The sequence below is a fragment of the Spodoptera frugiperda genome, chromosome 11 (assembly GCF_023101765.2).
Source record: "Spodoptera frugiperda isolate SF20-4 chromosome 11, AGI-APGP_CSIRO_Sfru_2.0, whole genome shotgun sequence".
Taxonomy (NCBI): domain Eukaryota; kingdom Metazoa; phylum Arthropoda; class Insecta; order Lepidoptera; family Noctuidae; genus Spodoptera; species Spodoptera frugiperda.
In genome coordinates this window covers 9,388,347-9,412,272 of record NC_064222.1, presented here as the reverse complement: position 1 = coordinate 9,412,272, position 23,926 = coordinate 9,388,347, and the positions used below count along the sequence as shown (strand labels likewise).

The 23,926-nt window shown below is 35.8% G+C and overlaps 1 protein-coding gene across 2 annotated transcripts in view; it reads left to right on the top strand.

Annotated features, from left to right (window-relative positions):
- Positions 1–23,926, top strand: part of LOC118274751 (uncoordinated protein 58) — a 369,374-nt gene that overhangs the window by 342,559 nt on the left and 2,889 nt on the right. The window lies entirely within an intron of this gene.

Below are 23,926 nucleotides of genomic sequence, written 5' to 3'. Positions count from 1 at the left end.
CGACTGATCAAAAGGCCGGCAACGCATTTGTAACGCCTCCGGTGTTCCAGGTAACCATGGGCGGCGGCCATTGATTACCATCAGGTGATCCGCCTGCTCGTTTACCAGCTTATAGCATAAAAACCAGTATCATTATAATCGAATTAGTTCTCCAAACTCTAACGCCAGTGTGTCACAAATGCAGAGACAAAGTTGTGCCGAGGCGCTTCAGAACTTCCACATTTTGTCCTATTTTATTTATTTTACTGCTACGTACATTTTTTTTAAATGCAATGAAAAAGTTAACGGAAAACTTTTGGTGTTTGACATTATTTTTGTTAGTAGCAATCGTATCGTTGGTTTAGTTAGTAAAAAATATAAACAAAAGCAAATTTTATGGTTGAATTAGCTACTTTCGCGCGGTTTCATCCGCACTGCTCGGCTCCTATTGGTCATAGCGTGATGTTTTATAGCCTATAGCCTTCATTGATAAATGAACTATTCAACACAAAAAGAATTACTCAAATCAGTACCGTACAGTGGTTTAGGTGTAACGAAGAAAAAGAGACGTGAATTACTCTTGGTGATAGTGAAATGTTTTACAGCCTATAAGCCTTCCTCGATAAATGCACTATCTAACACACAAAAAGAATTATTCAAATCGGCTATACCGAATCCCATTTTTATGAAAAATCTATTTCAATCGTCAAACAATATTTTTTTTATATTTTCAAATGTCATACGATTACAGATCCAATTCCGATAATGTATTCCGATGGTTTTAAACTGGATTACACAGAGTTTAAATGGGCCTGTGGTAAATCAAAATATCCCTTTGTTTGAGTTTTTAAAGGCCTGCGTATATCGATGATTTTCAACTATGAATAAAATATGTATAAAAGGCATTAGTTTGTGAAATCTCGCAGGAGTAAAATATATTTTTTTTACTTGTTATATCATGAGTTGCATTATGTATATGGTGTATTGTCCTAATTATACTAGCCACAAATCCAAATTCCAATTACTTTTTTTAAAGGGGAAATCATCCAATGACTTCTCATGGTGTGAGGGAATATTACACTCTTATTGACCAAAAACCACCCCGTTCCTCCACCTCCTTCGAGCCGGAGCCCAGGTAAACCTGCTAGGCAGTCCGCAGCTCCGGAAATTCCATGTCACGTCTGAGACATTTTCTAAACAAAGAAAATACCCCAACACATTTTTGCCTGATCAGGATACCAAAAACTTCTTGTTCAGTGATCACACATCTTGACCACGTTACCGAAGATACAATCATCACTACAGCTTTTAAAACCTATTAAAATAGAAAATCTCCATAAAAAATACCAGTAAACATTATAAAAGTGCTTAATATCATCAAAATACGGGGCAACATAAATTCAGTACAAAAGTTTACCCAAAAAATGGCCACCATTTATTACGTATCAGATATGCAACGATAAAAAATTTAAACTGCTTCGCTACAAGGGAAGTCGGTAAAAGTTTTCCATTAAAATATTATGGCGCAATGGCTTACATTGTTGAAAGGAATGTAAAAATGTTTATTTTAATATTGTATGTAGGAATGGAGATATTGTTTTAATGTTAATGGTTGTTTCTTTGATCTAGACTTTACCCTTAGTATGAGTTTGCTTTACGTTAAACAAGATCGAAACGACAGCGCGTTCGGTGCTTTGATTGGTTGGTTAATTCGAGCCGGCCAATCAGAGCGCCGAACGTGCTTTCGTTTCGTTTCCGGAAAAAGTCACATTGGTACTTACAGTTGGTATATTTTGCAACTGCAGTCTCATGCATGAGAAGCGGGTGTCTTCAATCTCCACACCAACATGATACGACGATTCGATGTAATCAATTCCTTATATTGTAAATATTTTTTTTTTGTAAATAGGGACACAAACTAACTATTGATGAAAATTTTGAGGAAAATTATTACATTTTATAGATATTACAAACCAAAAGTTGCTAAGATTATAACAGAAAACCAACGAGTACCTAGTCATAAAAAAATATAAGCGAAAATCTTAAAAGAAAAAAATGTAGGTACATTTTTCAATTTGGCCACCGAAAACCAGCGCACTTTGATCTATTTGGAAACTCATTTCACGTTCGCAAATTCCTTTTACATATTCATAGATACGATTAGTTATGAATATCAGGTAATTTTGTAGCATGCATAATAAATGATTTTTATTGTACCTTTTATGTAGGGTAAATGGGAAAATTTTGTAGGATTATCCTTACAATTGGGTCAAATGAGTGTACGGTTGGAGCAGTGGCTGGGCAACCGGCTGTTAGGCAAGGTGTAACGAATTCGATTCCCGCATTGTTGTTTTGGGCTTTAGTGTCATGTGTATGTAAACACAGGATTAACTTTAATTAGATTAGGATTAAAAAGATTTGAGTTTGTTCAGGTAATATTAGACAATGATTGACTTAGAAATCTCCTAGGCTGTGGATGTATCATGTATGACGTAAAACATGTTTTACTGCCATTGGGTAGTTGATAACAGAATAAACTAAAATAATTATTGCATGAATATGTAAAACAATTACATAATATACTATACATATTTATGATAACCAATTCAACTTATGTTTTGTTAAAAGTCTTAACTCTTCTAGTAGCCATTGACAACATAAATAATCACTTAAATAAAAGAATCCGTACATTTGCATCCTAACCCACAAAAAACCCCACTTCACCAGTCCTTAGAACAGCTAGAAATATGAAACTCATACACTGAAATAGCCTTTAATAGCTGGATTTATTCGACATAGCTAGAATCTGGCTTAAAGCCAGAATAACTTTACTGTAATAAGGAACCAAACTTGTAGTCCATTCGTCATGTGTCATGTTGAAAATTTACTGCACCGGAGACTAGGATTACTAATATCATTTTCTAGATTTATGAAACACTATTTCGTGCACTTGAATGTGGATGTGTTTTAAAGGAAATTATTGCTTTATGAGACTATTGGAGAGTTTAATAAAATATCGGCAATGATTGTATATGTCAACATAGTTGGATTAATGGGTCGTGCAAACCTTTACTAAGAAATGTTATCCATATTCTTAGTGGTAGCATGGAATATCTGGCATTAAGGTCGCTCCTTATAATATCGGAGTTAAGGATTGAGTATAATATTCACTGTGTTATATTTACTTTGTCAGGGTAAGCTGGTCCAGTGCTGCATGTACTATAAAATTCTTTACAATATATAACTACCAAGTATATTTTAATTGAGGGCGTAAAACAATACATCGCTTCTCCCACCTAGGGTAAGGCGATAAGGAAAGTCAGACTCTTACTGACTAAAAACCATCCCATTCCTACATCTGCTCTTTGAGCCGGAGTAGTCTGCAGCTCTTAAGCCTGTTTTAAGTATTTATCAACACCCTTAGCCATTTTAACGAACTGTAAATCTGAAAATAGGGACTAACAACATCAACAGCCTAGACTAAGTCCCCCTCTACACAAGAGGTTTGGTCTATAAATAGGCGTAAGTCCTATAACCCCATTCTTCCCCACCACTGTTTGGCATAAGGCGTGTCAACATTATGTAAAGTCGCAATAAAAATAGACACAGAATACATTTGCAAAGCGCCTTACAAATACTAGAAACGACATACGGAAGTTTTTATCGAAGATAAACAGTTTACAGAGGAGTGTGTTGTAACGGCAACATTTTTATTTTACGATCCGAGTTTAGTCTCTATGTAGAAACTGTCCATTCAGGCGTTTTGTCGATTTATGGGCCGTCTCTCGCTATGGACTGGACAGCTGTTTGTTTGTATTTGTTTTTGAAAGGATTATCTGACTTCTTCGCTTGGAATAGGGTTGGAAATGTGATAACAGAGGAAGGGTTCAAAGTTGTTATGTGTTGTTTTATAAGAATAGTTATAAATAAAATAATCTTTTGAAATACTTGATCTCTTAGTTGTAGATTTTTTTAACTCTAGAACTTTCTCCAGTGTCGTGGGTGCGTTTACCAACATACAAGTGACACTTAAACCGAAACAACAATTTATGGATCACACAAAGAGTTGCTCCGTGCGGGAATCGAACCTGCTACACGTTACGCAGCAGCCGCTTGCCCAGCCACCGCGCTAACCGTGCAGTCAAAATTGGAATAATGTTTTGTTTACGATTGCTGTTCCTATTTTGCTTATCTCATCTTATCTTTTGAGGCTATCTGTCATCTTTCCAAAATCTAAGACTTTGTCCTATTCATTTTAACTTAAAAAAGACATCATACAACTTATATTTCATTAATCTCATCACATCATAATAATATACGTTCTAATGTTAAGTCAAACAATTATTTTTCAGTTCCCCTTTTACGACCCTGCCACAGTATGGTCCAATTGCTCCAAAACACAAACCTAAAACCTCGACAATAAAACAGTACGAAACAGAAGCAAAACGATTAATTACATAACTCGCCTGTGTAGGGAACAATGAAAAAATGTGTGTCTTGAAAGCAAACATTTAGGGTGGTTTGCTACCAGAGATGTGCTATGCTACGTTGCTGTGGATGCGTTTGGCTTCCACCAATCATAGTCATTGGTACACATAGCTTAGTGCACTGGTGGAAACGGACTTAGACACCGCTATGTTTTTTTATATGAAAATACGTGCTATGGATGTGTGTTATGGATGGCTTGCCTACTATGGATATATCGTATATTCGAGCTGCGTATCTTCCTCGCACTAGCTACATCTTAGTGTCAATGAAAACGGTCACATAGATTCACAGCTTAGCAATTACATCTTAGAAGTACAGTTACATAGCACATCCCCGGTTGAAAAGACAGACAAGAAGATTAAAGAAACTGACTGATCAACGACTGAACACTTATGCCCACCAATGTTAAAGCTTCATTGGCGTTTTTTTTTTTTCTCTGTCGTTTCCCTCTTGGCAGAGCGGTCGTGGTCACGTTGAGGCGGCCGTATTTGTATTGGAGTTGGATGCTGCTTTTCTCACGATCTCCTGCTATCTCTCCCTATATGTAGAGTGTCTGGCGCAACCTGACAGTGTAGCAGCTTCCAGCGCATAGGTTATAACCTATGTGCCTCAAGATCTGGTGTCTGTATTATTCTTAGACGAAACCAAAGCAAGATGGACGTAAACGTGACCAATGTTAAAGCAACACTAGCGCAGTGTCGTGAACGAGTGCGATTGTGGGCAATGTGCGGCGGGCATTAGGTTCGTACAAAATTTATCGTGGTCACCAAAACAATGAATCGTATGAACTACACCTGCTTTTGTCACACAAAACATTTTCCCTTGACTTCTTTTATTTACTTTGTCATGCCCGTTTTGTGCGTTAAAAATATTGCGCGAATTTTCAACAGAACCATATTTTTATAAAGTGCGTGAACGTTCTCGGTTTTCGTGGAATTTATGCACTACGTTGTTTGAGGTATTGTGTTGGTTTTTGCTTTACTGGGAATTTTATGATGAGGAAAAGTTATGTTTTCAAAGTTGAAATCGGTTTTTATTTAATTTTTAGCTCTAAATTTTTACAAATGTATAACTGGAATAAGGTACATTTTATTAGACTACATGTTGTTACTGTGACACTAACTTAACTAGTAGTTAACACCAGTAGATGATCATGGGCGGCACTGGACATTAACCATCAGGTGATCCATTTAATGGAACTCTGTTCCTCTTGCTCAGCAGTCTCACTAGCAACAACTCGACCAACGACACTACATAGATTCCATTCCACAATCCATACCTTTAACAAAACTCCATAAGAAGAAGACCTTTACTTATTTTTTAATGTTCTTTTTTTTTAATCTCATTTCGAACAATATTTTCCGCATTCCATTATTTGTCTGTCCTGACGTAGGGCTGCGCGTAATTTTTCGTCTTAATTTAATAATGTTACCGCAGCCCGCTTTTTATGATTTCACTCCGTTTTGTAAAGATTACAAATGTTTATTTTTTGGATAAAAAACGTTACGGTATATAAAATGATTTATAATTATTGTTTCGGCAATTCTGGCTCGGTTTGTGAAACAAATGGTATTATTTGTGTACGTTTGTGTAATATTATTTTTGTAGTTAAACTTTAATGTGTTTTTCTATGATCTGGCAAGTGTGTTAAAAACTAGAGTATTCTTATTTATGGTATAAGCCGGTAAACGAGCAGATGGATCACCTGATAGTAAGCAATCGCCGCCGCCCATGGACAGCCGAAATACCAGAGGCGTTACAAGCGCGGGTTACTTTACATCCATAAAAAATACTAGTATTAAATCTTGAAACGGGATATTTATCATGTTATTCTATTTCTATGAGTTTCCGATATTTCATCACTGTTGCAAGCGTCATGATCACAGATGAACAGTTCATCAACAGTCTAGTGATAGTCACCATGTCAGTTTAAAAACTTATATCCATAAAAAATGTTATTACATCGGTGAAAAAATAGACTCTTTTAAAACCTACCTGGCTTGGGCGATAGGATACTTTTTATCCCACGAAAACGCGGACAAAACCGCAGACATAAGCTAGTTAAGTTTGACATTTGACAAAATATCCATTAGCAGTTAGCAGGTACTTACCTAGATTGAGGCTGTTTTAAGTAATTGTTGTAAAATCTAGAACTATCAGCACTAAAACCATTACGCTCCGAGTACCGTCAGTTCTAAGAGTTCATGTTTTCATCTAACATCTGGTGTTCCAGTAAAGGCTTGGTCACACAACTTACATTAATTTAAAGTCCAAGAAAAGGAAAGTCCTAGATGGGTCCGGACTTCGGACTACCTAGTGAGTTTACCGGGGCTCCGGGTCGAAAAGCAGGAGTAGGAACGGAGTGGTTTTTAGTCAGTAAGAGTCCGACATTCCCTCTCGCTTTGCTCAAGGCGGGAGAAGTAGTTGGATGATTTTCTCACCTTAAAATAAAGGTCGCCTAAACACATTGCTACAAAAATAATCTCCACTACAAATAATCCAAGATATCCCAACTGGGGAGCCAACTAAAAACCAGTGTTGGGTAACTTCTGTGCCCAACTGCTCATACTGAGGTGACAACCCTTTCAGCTTGGGCATGTTAACACCTTGTTATATTACATTATGTTGTAGTTGTTCTTTTTTCTTGTTTTTATAAAAAATATTTTTATTGTGTTCTTGTTTGTACTGCATTTATTTATTTGTAAAAACACACAATTTTTAGTACATCGTACCCGATGCTGAATAAATAAATTCTTCTTTCTTCTTTTCTTACATCTCTGAATTTTATTATTATAATTCTGCGCTACCAATGTGCACAAGCCCTATCCGTCTACGAGTTGTAAATCATAGCTGACTGGCATTGAATTATAAATGATTTCCAAAAGTCCTCACTCAAGAAAATATATTTTATACAAACATTTCGTAATCTTCTTCATCTTTCCTATCTTTATTTATCTTTTTTCTTAAATTGGAAGTATTAGGAAGAAGTACAAACGTAAGACTAATGAGTTTTATTGATCTTTGTTTTTTTTTCTTTGCCATTCTGACGTCGTTTTGTTTTATTTAATGGAAGTTCATTTTTGCCTTTATTTAATTGTCTATTTTAAAATGTAATAACTGTTCATTGATAAATGATTATTATTATTAAGACAACACGTTTCGTGTTATTTTGTTACTGAAAATTCTTCTAAATCGGAAATCCCATAGACATTATTTTGCTCGTAAATATGTCATGGTGGCCCGGAGGTTTAAGACGCCCGCTTCTCATGCATGAGAGCGCGGGTCCGAAACCTACAAACTGCAAGTACCAATGTGACTTTTTCTGAGTTATGTACTTTCTAAGATTATGTTTTTCACCGTTTGTCAGTGGTGTCACTGACTGACGGTGAGCAAGCGTGGCGATGGTCGACTTGTGAATTTAACTCAAGCCCCCACGTTAAATAGTAAACTCCTATCAATACTGGAACGATGCAGGAATAAAAACATAGAAGCACCATTGATAAATACTGTTTTTGAAAGGACTTTAGTCCCCTTTTGGCTTGTTAACCGCAATTCTCAATGCAAAAATCATCCATGAATGTACATTCTAAAAACCTTAAAAAACCATTATTCCCACATTACTCGATACCAAACAAGTACAAATGTGAATTTTCATGTAACTTTCAGTCCGTTGCATAATATCTAAAGTGATATATTGTGGAAGACAGTTTAAATATTCCCCGGCTTTGTGGTGGGGTTACACTGCAAGCGATTTATATGAGATATTTTATTGTACTGCTGCCGCGTCACGTGTAGCGGGTTGAATTCACACACGGAGCAACTCTTTGTGTGATCCACATATTGTTGTTTCAGGTCTGGGTATTTGAACTTGTATGTTTGTAAACGCACCTATGATACAGACGAAAATCCCAGTGCGGGGCAACGTTTTTTATCATTTATATAAATTTATTTTATTTTCGTCTTAAGAAACTAACATTTTATGTCAAGCTATGGTTGGTATTTGTGATTACTTCTTTGTACTATTAGTTTTTTGTTTCATTTAGGGATTATTAAAATAAGCTCACACATATATACGTAACCTCACGCCTGTATCTCATGGGAGTACGTATACTTACTTTATTTATTCAATCCCATGCAAAACTACCAATATTCACCAATATTAATAGCGATCTCGTCTAGACAAACTAACAGTATTTGAAGTAAAAAAGAGAAATCACGACGTTATAAGTTTCCACAAAGGAGTTTTTAAATTCATTTCGATTATTTTACTACTTATAAAAAAATCGATTATTCATCGATGTTTTTATAAATAAAAATAAATACCATTTAAACATTTATAACCACTCACAATAAAACTATTACAAAACACCAAACTAAATTCTCACTCCCCGCTCTCACCGCAACCACACTCCATTCTAGCCACAAGCGGAATCACATTAGTTAATTAAATCCTCAGTTATTTGTTACATTTTATGCAGTCCAGTGCGGTTTTATTTTTGTTGAGAAAGAAGATAAATAGTTGGAAGGAAAGTCGACTTTAAATATAGGGTTTGCTATTTACTTGGTGTTTTTGAAGAAAGGTAGTGACTGCCTCGTTGGCCGAGTGGTTGCAAGTGCAACTGCCGGGCAAGGGGTCTCGGGTTCGATTCCCGGGTCGGGCGAAGTATTACTGGGCTTTTTTCGGTTTTTCGAAAATTTCTCAGCGGTAGCACGGAGTCTGGAAATGTGCCCGGTATATGGCAATAGGCTCACCACCTATTACATGGGACTTACAACATAAATTGTGAAAAGTGGGTGTGCATTGTACAGTGGCATTACGTGCCATAATGTGCACCTCTGCCTACCCCTTCGGGGATTAAAGGCGTGACGATATGTATGTATGTATGTAATGAGTTACTTGGGATTTAAACCGTATAATGATTGTGCTAGGTCAAAAGCATTGAATTTGAAACCTAATTGGAGGACCTAATTTTGAGGCCTTTGTTCTGCAGTGAACATCTCTCGGCTGATGTTGATGATTATGTACCAAACTCAACGCGCTTTTAGTTTTGAAAAATTTCCTTTTCTCAATCTCACTGAAACGACAAAGACAGCTAATTAACTAAAAACATAAAATAAAAATGGCGTCTACAAGTAGTATACTATAACTATTAATGGACTCCCGGTCCTCACTTCAAGATATAGTTACGACGCATCACAGCAGATTACACAGCTGCACTGCGAGATAAGAAATAATCCTGTGTACTGGCTCCGGTACTATCTTTGGTATGACAGTGTAGTCGGAGAGGTGGTGTTTTTAATTATATTATTAAGTATTTTTGTTTTGCTAGTGAATAGCTATTTATATTGTGATACATAGTTGCATATATGATAATTATGTACGGGTCTGTTTTAAGTATCCAACGTTGGATTACTTAGTTGATTGAGTCGTCGCTACATGTATTTGCATGTGTCAAAAAAATGCACGGAGTAGATCAACACCGCACTCCTCTGTGTATCTTGAGGTAGGGTATGGTAAGGCAGGCCGTCACGAGTTCGGGGCAAGTTTTCTATACCCTCGTACTGACGTGTGAGACGGGATACCGGGTGGGTTTTACTCAGTAAGAGTGTGACGGTCCCTTTCGTCCTTTCCAGGCGAGGGGAGAGTCCATCAGAATTTCCCACCTTGAAGTCAAAAAGAGGTGCGTCCACCATTATATGGGATTTATAACATAACTGGTATCTACTTTCAGTTAAATAACAGGTAACCAATAAACAAAGCCCCAAGCAATACATACTCTAAAGGAAATATTTATCAGCAACAACACTGTTGTCTTTGATACTATGATTTATAAGCACCTTACAATACAAACGATGCACTATAAATTCTGCTCACCTACCATCGGCAACGTCGTGAAGTTTTATTACCAATAAACTTGCACCGATACCTCGAAGAAAAATGAATTTGCTTTGTACAGTCAGCTGCGTTTGTAACACAACACGTTTATATATTTTCTGAGTATTTCTTGCCAGTGTTTTAAGAACGAGAAATTTTAGCTAAGATACTTAGCTAAAATGAAAAACTGCTACGTCGAAAAACGTTTTTTTCTGAATAAAGTTAAATTTAGTAGGAACCCAATATTCAGCGTTTGCTCTAACTACTCTTCAATTAAAGATGAGACAAAAACATACTTATATAAAACGACTCACACCTTAGTCTTAATACTCGTAAAATGCTCCTTAGATACTTTTCCCATAGTCCCATTACAGATTTAAAGTTCGTTGTCAATATTATTGTTTATTCATCCATTGCATTATAACATTAATTTGATTTTAAAAGACTGAAGGCATCAGAATACTGTTGAAGGCAAGTCATCTGCTGATATTGCGTATATTTCATCTCCCATTTCTTTCTGACTGTTCAGGAAAATAAGAAAATTTCCATGAAATAAACGTTGCGTATGAATCAATAAACAAAACATTTTTATTAATTACTAGCTTTTGCTAGCGACATCGCCAGTTCCCGTGGGATAAAAAGTATCCTATCACCTAAGTCAGCTCATACCCTGTCTGTATACCAAATTTCATTCAGTAGTTTCAGCGTGATTGACGGACAAACATCCAAACAAACTTTCACAAACTATTATATTGGAATGATATACTTTTCACACATATTTTTGTTCTCGACTGTACTTCCTAGGTGTATTGTCTGCGCGAGAATTAATGTAGGGGATTAATTTATTCCTTATTTTCTAGAAAGAATATGGTGCACTATGATTTTAATATTTCTGCTAAGCTTATCCCGTATTTTATGACCTGGTTTCCCACTAAAGATGAAGCTAGAAATCTTGAATTTATTGCGTATATAATTTTTAAATAATACCCTATAAGTCTGATGGTAAAAAGTGCACATTATTGTGGCTAAAGAAATATTATTTTAAATTAAAATAATGACTAGAACAAAGAATAAGGAATTTAACTCTTAATCCGATTGGCTAAATGCCAGTATTCAATACCAATTCAATATTCTTTGTTAGATGTCTTGTCAGATTTTTGTTTTATTTTATACCCATTAATAATATTCCGATAAAGAAACGGACTCAGTGTTCGAACCCGTCCATTTAGTATAAGGGATATTTTATAGTTCCCCCCCTCTATATGTATTTATATCACTCACTGAAGATATGTTACAGTTCTAGCTCTATATGGGGTTCAAACACTGTTTTATTTTTGGGGGGGGAATCATCTAATGTCTTCTATCACCTTGGGCGACGTGAGAGGGAGTGTCAAACTCTTACTGACTGAAAACCACTCCTACTTTTCGAACCGGAGCCCCGGTAAACTGCTAGGTTGTCCGCAACTCCAGTGCACGTATCAGCCCTTCCGGGCCCTTTCTGTGGTAGACTGTTGACTCTTTGAGAAGATTCAAAGACACTGGTTATAGTGGTTAGTAGTCACCGATTGCAGTAGTAGACTCTGTCTACTCTTTTTATTTCATAAATCCACAATTACCCAATCCCAAGACCTTTAAAGTAGTACAGCTCTTGCACTTCTCATGAGGAGTTCAAGGGCTAACTTGAGGAGCAGATTATCTAATATACGAAGAAGTTTCACCAATAGGGACTGGATTAGGTGTTATTAAGTTAACTATCCTAACAGAAACCACAACCTAGTTGAGAAAGCCTACAGTAACAGCCTTGTAACTAAACATCCTTTAAAGTTGCCAAACCACGATCATTTAACTCGACTTGAATATTATCCTAATCCTGATGTTAATATGTCTCTTATTTGGTAATGAATATCTTTCTAATTTAAGTATTTTGATGGTAGAAGAATTGTCGCGTGGTAAGTAGTTTTGAGAGTAAAATATCTTCTCTCGACTGACCTGAAATATTGAACAAGGGACTATAATTTCAACAGAGGCCAGGCAGCCACCGATGGGGCCCAGTAGGGTTGATGCCTGATCCGGAGCTACGGACTACCTAGCGGATTTACCGGGGCTCCGGGTCGAAAAACTGGAATAGAAACAGTGTGTTTTATAGTCAGTAAGAGACTGATACTCCCTCTCGCCTCGCCCAAGTCAGGAGAAGTCATTGGATAATATTTCTCCTTCGTAGATAAAAGGCCTAAAAGGATCGTTTAACATTGACACAAGTGAAACCACGTACAAAACCTAACAAAATACACATCACCAAACACTTTACAAGTTCATATCAAACTCCTAACGCCAACAAACGGCGTATATTCAAAAGTTAGCAAAACGCGTACATTTCTAAGTTAACAATTCGCAAACTTTTACTCAGTTTGACCACGGCACTCCGGTGCTCCACAAATTTTATACGTGTGACAAAGTTTTGTAAGAAAATTTGCCTTTTGATAGACATTTTCTGTGGAACTTACTAAGAGCTACCTTAGGATGAAGTGCTTATGTATCTTGTTGAGTTCATTGTACTGGAAAATATGGGTGGTGTCTGTAGTGGTTTGTTCAGGTTTGTAGCAGAGTAGGGTTCTTAAATGGAGTGCTAAAAAGGTTTATTTGTACACATTAGGCAATAGGCCACATTTTTATCATTTAGTGACTTAGGTTTGTCTATCTGGAAGTCATTGGGGGAGGCCAATGTTCAGCAGTGGACGACCTATGGCTGGTAGGATGATGATGATAATGAATTAGGTGTTTAGGGAACAGGGAGTATAGTTCCTTAATAAAAGAAGGTTCATTCATCCAGGCGCCATGGACACCCGATACAACAGTGAAGTCACAAATATGTGTCCGGCCTTTGGGGTAATAGGATTTATATCCGACTGAAGCGAGTGAAACCACTGGCAGAAGCTAGTAGCTTATAAGATCTTTGATACTAAGTCCATAGCACCACAAACATTAAAACCACCCCTAACGTCAAAGAAACCAAAACGTTTTAACAACTCACTTGAAATTTTACGATGTTGTTAGAGGACGGTCCTAACAATATAATTTAGGTTCACCAGCAAAGGTACGACAGTTTGTTTAATAGCTATTAAGACTTACGATCCTGCAGTTTATGAGTTTTAAGCAATGTTGCAACGCAAACTGTTTGCCTGTTTATTTGGGGTCTTGAGTTTCTTTATTAAGGAGTCCTTAAAATTAGGATTGATGACTATTTCATCGTTTTGTGTTGTTCTCGTGGGAAAGCCATGGTTTGTCATGAAAGGGCCAGATTGACTGGAATTATTACCATGGCCTCTTAGTAAACGCATAATGTTGTCCTCTGAGAGTTACCAGTTACTAAAGGTAGAACCACTAAACTGACGGAAACTATAATTTAACGTTTCAAAAATGCCTAATTAAGGATTAATTTAAATACTTGCTTTGATTTCGGCTTAAAGGCTGACAACGCACTTATAACTCACCTGGTAATAAGTTAACAATAGGTGATAAGTTAGCCCAGCAGTATCCTATAAATATATAATATTATCCAACACAAAACCGTAATACTGTCATCAAAACTCTATACATTAATCCCACATTAATATTTCACATCTTTAACTTCAGAACACGTTTCATTTTCATCCTAAACCGTCAAAGTTTCAAACAAAAGCGTGTGTGAGCGTCACGTATCGTATCAAAAGCTACCTCAGCGCCATCTATGGATGATGTATAACCTCCATTTTCACACAGAGACGCCATTTTAACGAATTACACGCAATTAACCGCAGTCCATTTGTACAACCATCAATCATTCTCGATATATATTTCGTTTCAATACAATGGCGCCGTTTCCGGTTTCCTGTTGCCGCCATTTTGTCTGTCATTTGGAAAATGAGAGATCGAAGATTTGGGGTCTCTTGTTGTTTTGTGTCTCGCTCGTTTTGTCCAATTTTCGGTGATAAAATCTAGTCGCAAAGTTAGTGTGATATTGAGTCAGTTGGACTCACTTATGTCTTTACTTTTATAGTATTGTCGTGGAAAGAAAAGGAAAAGAAAGAGGTTGACTATGGAATCTTTCCATTTAGTTTATTGATCGAATGGTGAGACAAAATTACAAGTTAACCAATTTTAATTTGTTTAAATTTATATTAATCTTAGGTGTCTCTTACTAAGTTCAATATTGAGCCCATTAATCTTTCAAACCAAGAGCAATAAACCCAATTTTCAGGTTCTAAGCAAGATTAAACTCAAATGTTTTTATATCGAGAAGAAGCAAAAGTTTAAGTAATGCTCCTAATTATTTCAAAATAGTACATTAGTTACATTTCTAACTTTCCCATTGCAAAAAACCAAGCAATTTAATAAAACAAACTATCATCATCTTCATCGTCATATCAGCCACAACACGTCCTCTGCTGAACACAGACCTCCCCCAATGACTAAACCATCACACGACTTTCAAAAGCCACCATTCCCCAGGTGACAAAACAGCCCCACCAAAAAACACTACATCCACAAAAAGCGAGTTCTTCCACACAAAGAACTCAGTCACAAAATTCATCCTAAATTATACGAACTCATATAATAAGGATGAGATCTTCAAAAAAACTCCACGTAATGCTAACGAAGTCTGCACGTAGATTGGAATAATTAGCATAAAATTAGATATTATGTAATACTGCACGCGTTTGATAAATGGCGAGAGACGCCTGGGGGCACACTGATATTAAATTACCCTGGCTTAGCGAAGCACCCGGGTTTGTCTAGAATTAATATGTTATTTAGTGTCGTATTACAGTGTTATATTAGTTAGTTGAAGGATATTGTGTGCTGATATTAATACTGAGGCTCCTTTGAGTCAGTGTGGATATTACATAACATTGTAATGTGTAATAATGCATTATTACGTCTTTTGTCTCTTGAAGGGGGAGGTAGAGGTTAAATCATGTATTAGCTAAAAATTCTGAATAGTTAATATTAATTTGTCTTGGGTTTAACTTTCAAGTAAGGTACAAGTCTGATAGCGATGCTGATCACTTACATTTACCTTAATAAATAACATTGCAGTGTCTGTTTGTAATATTGAAATACTTTTGGATGTAGTATCCATAAGAATATACATACGATAGATACACCAAAATAACATTTTTAACGTTTTAGTCTGTTCTGGCTAATCTCTGAAATTAATGTCAGGACCGATTTTGACGAAACTATTATCTACAGGTAACTGATGTACTAAGAAGTAAGTCAGGCTTTTATTTTAGAAAAAAATATTTTCCTTCGGAAGAAAATCAAATACACAAATTCTGTTAAAAGTTATTATTCATTTGATCATATGTTTTTGCTAACAAAATATTAATGCAACAAGGAACAAGCAATTGGCCATGGACCGTATGAAACTACTACTTCAAAGTACAGAGTCAGAAAATTATCAGTAATTTCTCAGACCTGACATTTTTACGCGACGTCTAACGCGAAACAGTGCGGCGCGGTGCGAAAAAACAAGCTGTCAAAATCTATTGCTTCGCGTTCGTTTCTAGATCGCTAACGCAAGACGTCGCGTCTGATCCCACATTCGACAATCACACACACAAACCACTATACCCACACCACAAAAGTAATAACTTAAAACAATAACATCTATGTCCTTTACAAACAAAACTTCAGTCCCAACTAACGACTATCACACAATATTATATTACATTTTAAACCTAAGATGGTTTACAAAGGAGCGCCAAAATGTGTTTCTAAATGTCCCTCTATTGTTAGCAAAAAGATGATAACTCATGAAGGGACTAATGTAAGATATTTGTCAACCGTACAACAGAATGTATGAAGCGTTGGAAATTAATTTACGCCTCGTATTTACTTGGAGCGGAAATATTTTGGAGATTAGTGGCTATGTCGATGTTGTATACACATGCAGGCTGGTTATTCATGATGTGCTGACAAATATACATAAATGTTCGTTAGTACGTATGTTGTGTGTAAAATAACAATTACCCCCAATAGCTGTGAACGCACTTGAAACTGGCGGGTGTCCTTGGGCGGTGATGATTGCTTGGTATTTGGTGTTACATTAGCTTGTTTGTCATCCTTTTGAATATAGAGTTGAATCAGTCAAATAGATCTCGTCAAATCATCGTGATCAGAAATCTTATTCTAATGACTGTGTGCTTTATTGGCATCAGATTTCTGAGACTTCCTCAATAGTTATATTATGATTTAACCTAACTTTAATCTACTGAATTAGAAAAAAATGTAGTAATTTCACTTTTCACTAGTTAACCAACGAAATACGCCAAAAACTACTGGGTAAATTGATTGAATGCAAATTTTTAAACTGATATGGCAACTAACAATATTATTAGAACTTTAAACAGGACATTTACCATGATTAATAATTTGTATGAGTTTCGAATATTGTATAAATTTTTGTATGGCAGACAAAAATAGCAACAGCACCTTATTTACATACAAGACGTGTCCAAAGCATTTGCCACTTTCTACTAGAAGGGTGCCATATTATATTACCTAATAACAACTTACCCTACTCAAGATTTCGACAGCAGAAGAAAGGAAAATGAACAAAATATCAACGTGAATATTGAATATATTGAAGCATTTTAGTAATTTCAAAATCAAGTCAAACTATCTGAATGCCTTTCTGTAAGACAAGAATAGATTAATATTGTAAAGTTTAGGTGAGTATGGCTTAAAATGTAGTAAAAGAGGTCTATTATAATTTGGAATAATCAATACCTTTGTTATGATATAAACCGGTAAACGAGCAGACGTAGCGCCTGATGGTAAGCAGTCGCCACCGCCCGTGAACAACCAAAACGCCAGAGACGTTACAAGTGATTATGGCTAAGCCAGATAGGCTTACTTAACTTACGTATCTCATACACCTATTCTTGGAAGATTTAACATGACGTAAAGAGTTTTTAAAATTTGCATCCCCTTTTACATGGAACTAATAATTAATACTCGTAATATTATGGGCTAGGAAACAATAGATGTCCAATATTAACATATTCACCTAGCTTATTATGATGTTATGTTTATGTCTTTTACGATGACACTTTAATTAAAATTTTAAAAAGTACTTATAGCCTGCATCAGGCCAATATGTCGTTACCATAAATTGGCCTTTAATGAACCTCACATCCCCATACCCTGCAATTGGCTCTGTATCCGCGGCCAGTCGTTAAATACCGGTTCGCGCCGGATTTCGCAGGTTCTCGCCGGTTAAAACTGCTTTTAACTAGTTTTACACCTGCGTACCTACTGTTAAAATTTAATTGTCAATTTGGAAATTTTCAAACTTTGTTTTATACAACGTTTTCAGTTTGGAGTTTTAATAGTTTTGAAGATTTTGATTTTAATTTTAGTTTTAAAGTTTTGCATAGAAATGTTGGAAAGTTTTCACGGTGATTTTGTCTTAACTATTTTAAAATTTGAATAAAGATTTATATTTCTGCTTTTAAATCGTTTGTTTAAAAATAATGCGTTCCATTTCATAGATGTTTTAGTGAAATTGTAGACGATATTTTTGCTATTGAATGAAGCATGCATTCTGACAGGATTCACCAATGACAATCGTCTTTATATGAGTGTTGCATATAATGTTTAAGCTCTGCCAGGATTGGAAAGATTGGGATGGGGGTAATTGGGCCTCCGGTAACCTCACTTACACAACGAAAGCGTTGTTTCACGTCGGTTTTTGGTGAGGCCGTGGTATCACTCCGGCCGAGCCGGCCCATACGTGCCGAAGCATGGCTCTCCCACACTTAAATAAGCTCATAAATTGTTATTAAATATTATCAGATTTAGATGATCCTTTAACTATAATAAATGCACTTTGATGTCGACAGGTGGACAGTTTATAAGCTCTTGAATCTTTGAGACTAAGTGGTATTTCCAACTCTCTTCAATTGAATAAAGTTTAAAGTATTTAAATCTTTTAAAGTTGTTCTTATCAGAACTAAGTACCTCTGATGAATGAAATTCAAATACCAGTTGAACCACTGAATACAGACCTTATCTCTTTGTACAGATTGTAAACTGGCGCTGCCGAAAAACGCTATTTATTTATTTTTGTTTTTATAATTGGAAAAGGAATTAAAAAATACCCCAATACCCAATACAATTTTTATAATTGGAAAACAAATTACTCGTAGGTGTAGAATATTTAAAACAAATCAGCATCTGCACGAAAAACACCCTTATTGCACTCTAAACCCAAAAATAACACAACGTTTGTTGAAAAATCAATTTTCCGCCAAACATATTGACTTCGTTTTCCCCATAGGGAATCGGTACCAATTATAGAAATACGTACAAATATAAATATTTTCCGTTCCTGGGAATGATTTTCACGGATTTTTCCGCATGGGGTGCGGAAATAGCCCCATCAAAATACCAATATTTTATCCCACGTTCATAAGGTGAGAATGGGGGAAATATCTAAATATACCTATTTATAGGTCAAGTCCAACCAACCTGGGTTTATTACTGGATGTAGGAAGTCAAACGCTAATACAACACAACAACTACTATAACAACAACACTTATGTAAAATAGTTTACAATCTGGTACAATTACAAATTGGTCTCTGAAAATCATTTTTTATATTATTTTATACTAGTTACATTACCGAGTTTATAGCCGTATATCGTTGTATAAAAAACCAACTCAACAAGAAAATACAGAGTCTAACCTGATTTCTGAATAAGGATTTAAAAATATACAACAGAAAATCAAATGCGCACACTTAGTCAATTATTTTATTCATTTCTTTACAATAGCTATCTACCAGGTACAAACACGAATCAAACCTCCAAAACAGCACAAGACATACATTCTTTCAAACCTCCTATTCACCCACGTTTCTCGATATCACATCTATCCGAACAACACCCTTCGTCCAATACAAGTCTCTACGTGTTTCGAAAGCGAATTTTTTATAAACAAACGAAAAAAACTACAGGTTTTCATCTATCAGCATCGATGGGCAAAGTTTATGTGATATATGTGCATATCTTTACCTTCAGAACGAATGTATGGAGATAGAAAACGGTGAACGTTTTTTATTTTATTTTATTTATTTTAGCTTGCGTAGGTGGTAGTTATTTTTAACACTGTTTCAGAAGAGTCAAGGTTACCGAGGTGAAGTCTCCTTGCCTGTACCTCTCTTGTCAAAACACATAGTCTTGCAATTGGAATGTAAAAGATTTTTGGCTTATTTACATGCAGCTAGGCAATTGTGTAGCTGTCAATTGGAAATGTTTGAAGAGAGATCGATCATATTCTCACTTGTCACGTCATCAGTCGAGATTATTCTCACAACCAATATAACATGGTATATGGACCGCAATCGAGTATACTTTGTCAAAATCAGACTAATTTCTAGAAAATTGGCTAGAAACATTAGAAAATTAAGTAGACCATAAAACCTATGAATGAGTATTTGATTATTTTTTGATATTGATAAGTCGACTTCATTTACAGAAAAAAATAATTCATTTTATTTCAAAATAATTTATTTTTGACTGACAAAACTACGCAATTCACCAGCTCAACAACAAGAAATTAAAAATCTTCTCTATCAGATATCTTAACGACCCATCTCTTGAAGAAATTGAAATTAATAAACGAAATATTTCGTTTAATAAAAACGTTAATAATTCACTGTCATCCCATAATACTCAGGGAGCCAAGTATCATCAACAAAATGATAATAACATTAAGTTCAACCCGAATTTTACTAAAGTACTAAAGTACCTTCGAAACTTCCAGAATGATTAACATCTGTTTTGAAACTAAAAGTTGATAATTTATTTAAAACATCGCAAGTATTTTTGTCGGTAACTGATAAAATTTAATTAATTATACCTTTAAAGTCTTGTTGATTTAGGGTTTCGAAATTAAATTTGACTAGATGAAGATTTCTAGGTAGCCCGATTTATTAGCCGACTTCAAAAAGCAAAAGAGGTTCTCAGTGTAACCGATCAATGGGGCTTTTCCACCAGAGACGTACTATGCTACGTTGCTGTGGATGTGTTTAGGTTTTACCAATCATATTCATTGGTCCATATAGCTTAGCACTGGTGGTAACGGACTCAACTATGCTATGTTTTTATATGGAAAGATGTGTGCTGTGGATGTGTGCTATGATGGCTTCACCACTATCAATACTTCGCATTATCGAGCTGCCGCAAAGTAACTTGAGGACGATGCGTTCCTCGTACAGCTACATTGCGGCCTCGCATCTTCATAGCACATCTTACCCGCACAGCTACATAGCTTAGTATTGGTGGAAACGGTCACATAGTTTCACAGCTTAGCTATTACATCTTCGAGGCATAGCTCCTGTGGAAAAGCACCGTAATTCGATATAATGAAAACCTTAACATTATTATTTATTGACATCGACAAACTTAAGCCAAGTGAGTGACGTTAAGCGCATTCTTCGATCAAAAATAAAATTTCAATTGTTTTCTTCGAAAAATAACGTCTCATTGTTAGAAAAAAATAAAAAATCAATCTCTCCCACCAAGAAGTTTTCTATTCTCTAAAAATGGCTGGCGAAACTTTGTGAAAAGGTTTCATAACCTCGACCCTTTGTAAGTGAAAAAGTTAGTCCACCTCCAGGATTTGAAACGACAAAGATTACGATATTTTTTTATTATTTTCTAAACACTTATTTTATGACAGTACAATATTTAAAGTTTAGTTGGGACATTATCACCCTAAAAGCAACCATTGCTGACCAAAGGCCTCTTCTCACACAGAGAAGGTTTAAGCATTAATCACTACGCTTGCTTAATGCGATTTAAAATTATCAAATTACAAGCCCAGGTTTCCTCACGATGTTTTTTTCCTTCACCGCTTGTGTGTAGTGTTTAAATAATCTTAAAAAATACGCATAACTCGGAAAAAGTCACATTGGTACTTGTGGTTGACAATCATTCACGTCCCTGGGACGAGCTGGACTTCAGTGTTCTGGTGTTTTTATGGTTGTATCTACTGTAGATCCTGGCTTACAGGAGTAGCAACAGTATAGGAGGATGTGGCATGCTTGTCTCATTTAAAAAAAAGTCACTCGACTAGTTTATCTTACGATATTACATAAAGCGACAAGACAACTTTGTTCCATACAAAATTTTCTAAATGGTTTTTTTTTTAACAAATTGTCCTATACAAAAAAAGACGTTAAAAGAATTCGATTGATCTTAACCTTCAAATAACGATGGACTTTATTAGCCTCGTAAACCGTCCTTGTCGAAGCAACCTCAAAAGTGAGACGATCAAATAAATTAGTCCAATTACTGACATTTTAATTAGTTTGACTTGGCGATCTTTTTACGACGAAGACTTTTTTTAAATTAACTGATGTTTTATTCGAGGTCTTGTTAGATATAGTTTGTTTCAAAGGAGATTTTTTGTATGGTTGAAGGGTTTTAGATTTACCATGCATAGTAAGTAGTATATAAAACCAAAAGCTTTACACAGAGATGAGAGAGCTATGGAGAAAAATCATCCAATGTCTTCTCCCACCTTGGGCAAGGTGAGAGGGAGTGTCAGACTCTTACTGACTAAAAACCACCCCGTTCCTACTCCTGCTTTTCGGGCTCCGGTAACCTGCTAGGCAGTCCGCAGTTCCAGGTAGGAAAGAGGGTGCCTTTGCAATTTGGGACAATCATGGCTGATAAATAAATGGTGGTGTATTGCTTGTATGGAGTATTTAGTAGGCACCATCTATGGGTTGATGGGTGTTAAAAAATTAATTTGATCTTACATCGATGACAGACTAGATAGGTATACTTCTCTTTCTAAATTATCACGTACGAAGTTTGATTTTAAGATCGATAGTCAATAATGATTTTTCTATAGCATCGAGTAAGTCATGTAATTAATATTTTTCTTTAAGAATCTTAAGTCTTATGTCTTAGTCCTTAGAGCCTTAAGTCTAACAAAAGATCCAAGGAACAAAAGCCACGATAGTATTCAATAACCCAACAAATCCCTCTAATGAGTCCAACTATTTCCCTTAACATCCATCTGCGGTAACACGATAAAACTAAGCCGCTATTCAATAAAAATGTGGCCAAAGAAAAAACAACCTTATTGCTGATAATAATATGTTTCGAGATACCCACACGAAAGTATCGGCTGATCATTAATCATTCCTTTAAGTCTTATACTTCTTCATTTGTCACCTCACCCCTCGAAAAGACTTTGAAAAATGACTACCCACTGTAAGTAGGTATCTTAAATGGTTCGGTATTGGCATTCGGTGTAATAAATAGGTATTTTATGCAAGTTATAAATGCTGGAAACTATGTTTTCAAGCTGGACTGAAAGATTTTATGGTTTGAGTTTGTTTGTGATCCTTAAAAACCATAGTATTATGACGTTATGGTTGCAATGATACTAGCTGTTTTAAAAGGCTTTAATCAATCGCCGCTGCCCATGGACACAAGAAACATATTAAGTATTACAAGTTCGTTACCAGCCTTTTTGGGTAACCCCCAAAAGGCGGGATTTAAGGGTTGTTAGGGAATCGGGGATTAGGAAGAAGGATAATTGGGCCTCCAGTAACCTCACTTACATAAAAAAACACAACGCAAGCGTTGTTTCAGGTCGGTTTTCTGTGCAGCCGAGGTATCCCTCCGGTCAAACCGGCTCATTTGTGCCGAAGCATGGTGCTTCCACAATTGTGGTTCCGGCTTTAGGTGCGATGCGAGTTTATGTAGAATTTACGTTTGTATTGCCCACGACATACAAAACATACCTTTTTGATGTGGTTTCCTAACAAGGAAATTTGGAAACCACCTTAAAAAGGCAGTAAAATAATATCCGTCTTCTACTAATAATGCTTTTTTGAACACAAATAAAAAAACACGGTACCTAACGAGTGTCCATCACGGATGGCCCTGATAGCACTAGACAGTACCTGTCAATGCCATACATCATTCACTCTGATTGACATTCAATTAATATTGTTTACCGTCAGCACATGACTCTGAATATTCGAAAATCTATCGCAAATAATATGAAGATAATATCTTCCTTGTTATTAGGAGGGGAAAAGCAGAGATTGTAGTTTAGAACATGCTGTATTTACGTACCATATATCCATAACTTCAACTTACGTCTTTAGAGAACTTAATATTTTTGTGTAATACTCGTATAATGTTTTTATATGTTGTCATGGTTTTTTTCATGTTTACATTTTACACCTATTTCTCTTGGTCTCTGTCCCTAGCCATGCCGTGGAAATTTGTAAATGAAGCAGCACTCAGCACGTTATTTATAGTAAACATGATTGTCAAATTTTATAAGGTGTATGATCTGTTAGTTGTCCTAAATAAATAATATTTTATGTTATATTTTGCTTTGAATTTACTAATTCAAATAAAGAAGTATGAAAACAAAAAGAAACCTAAATACATTGTTGTAACTTACCTAATCGAAGATTGGCAACAAATACTCATTCGATGAAAGTAATAACATTGTACAAAAAGAGAATATACATATTATAAAAATTGGCTGCCTCTCTCAAGGATA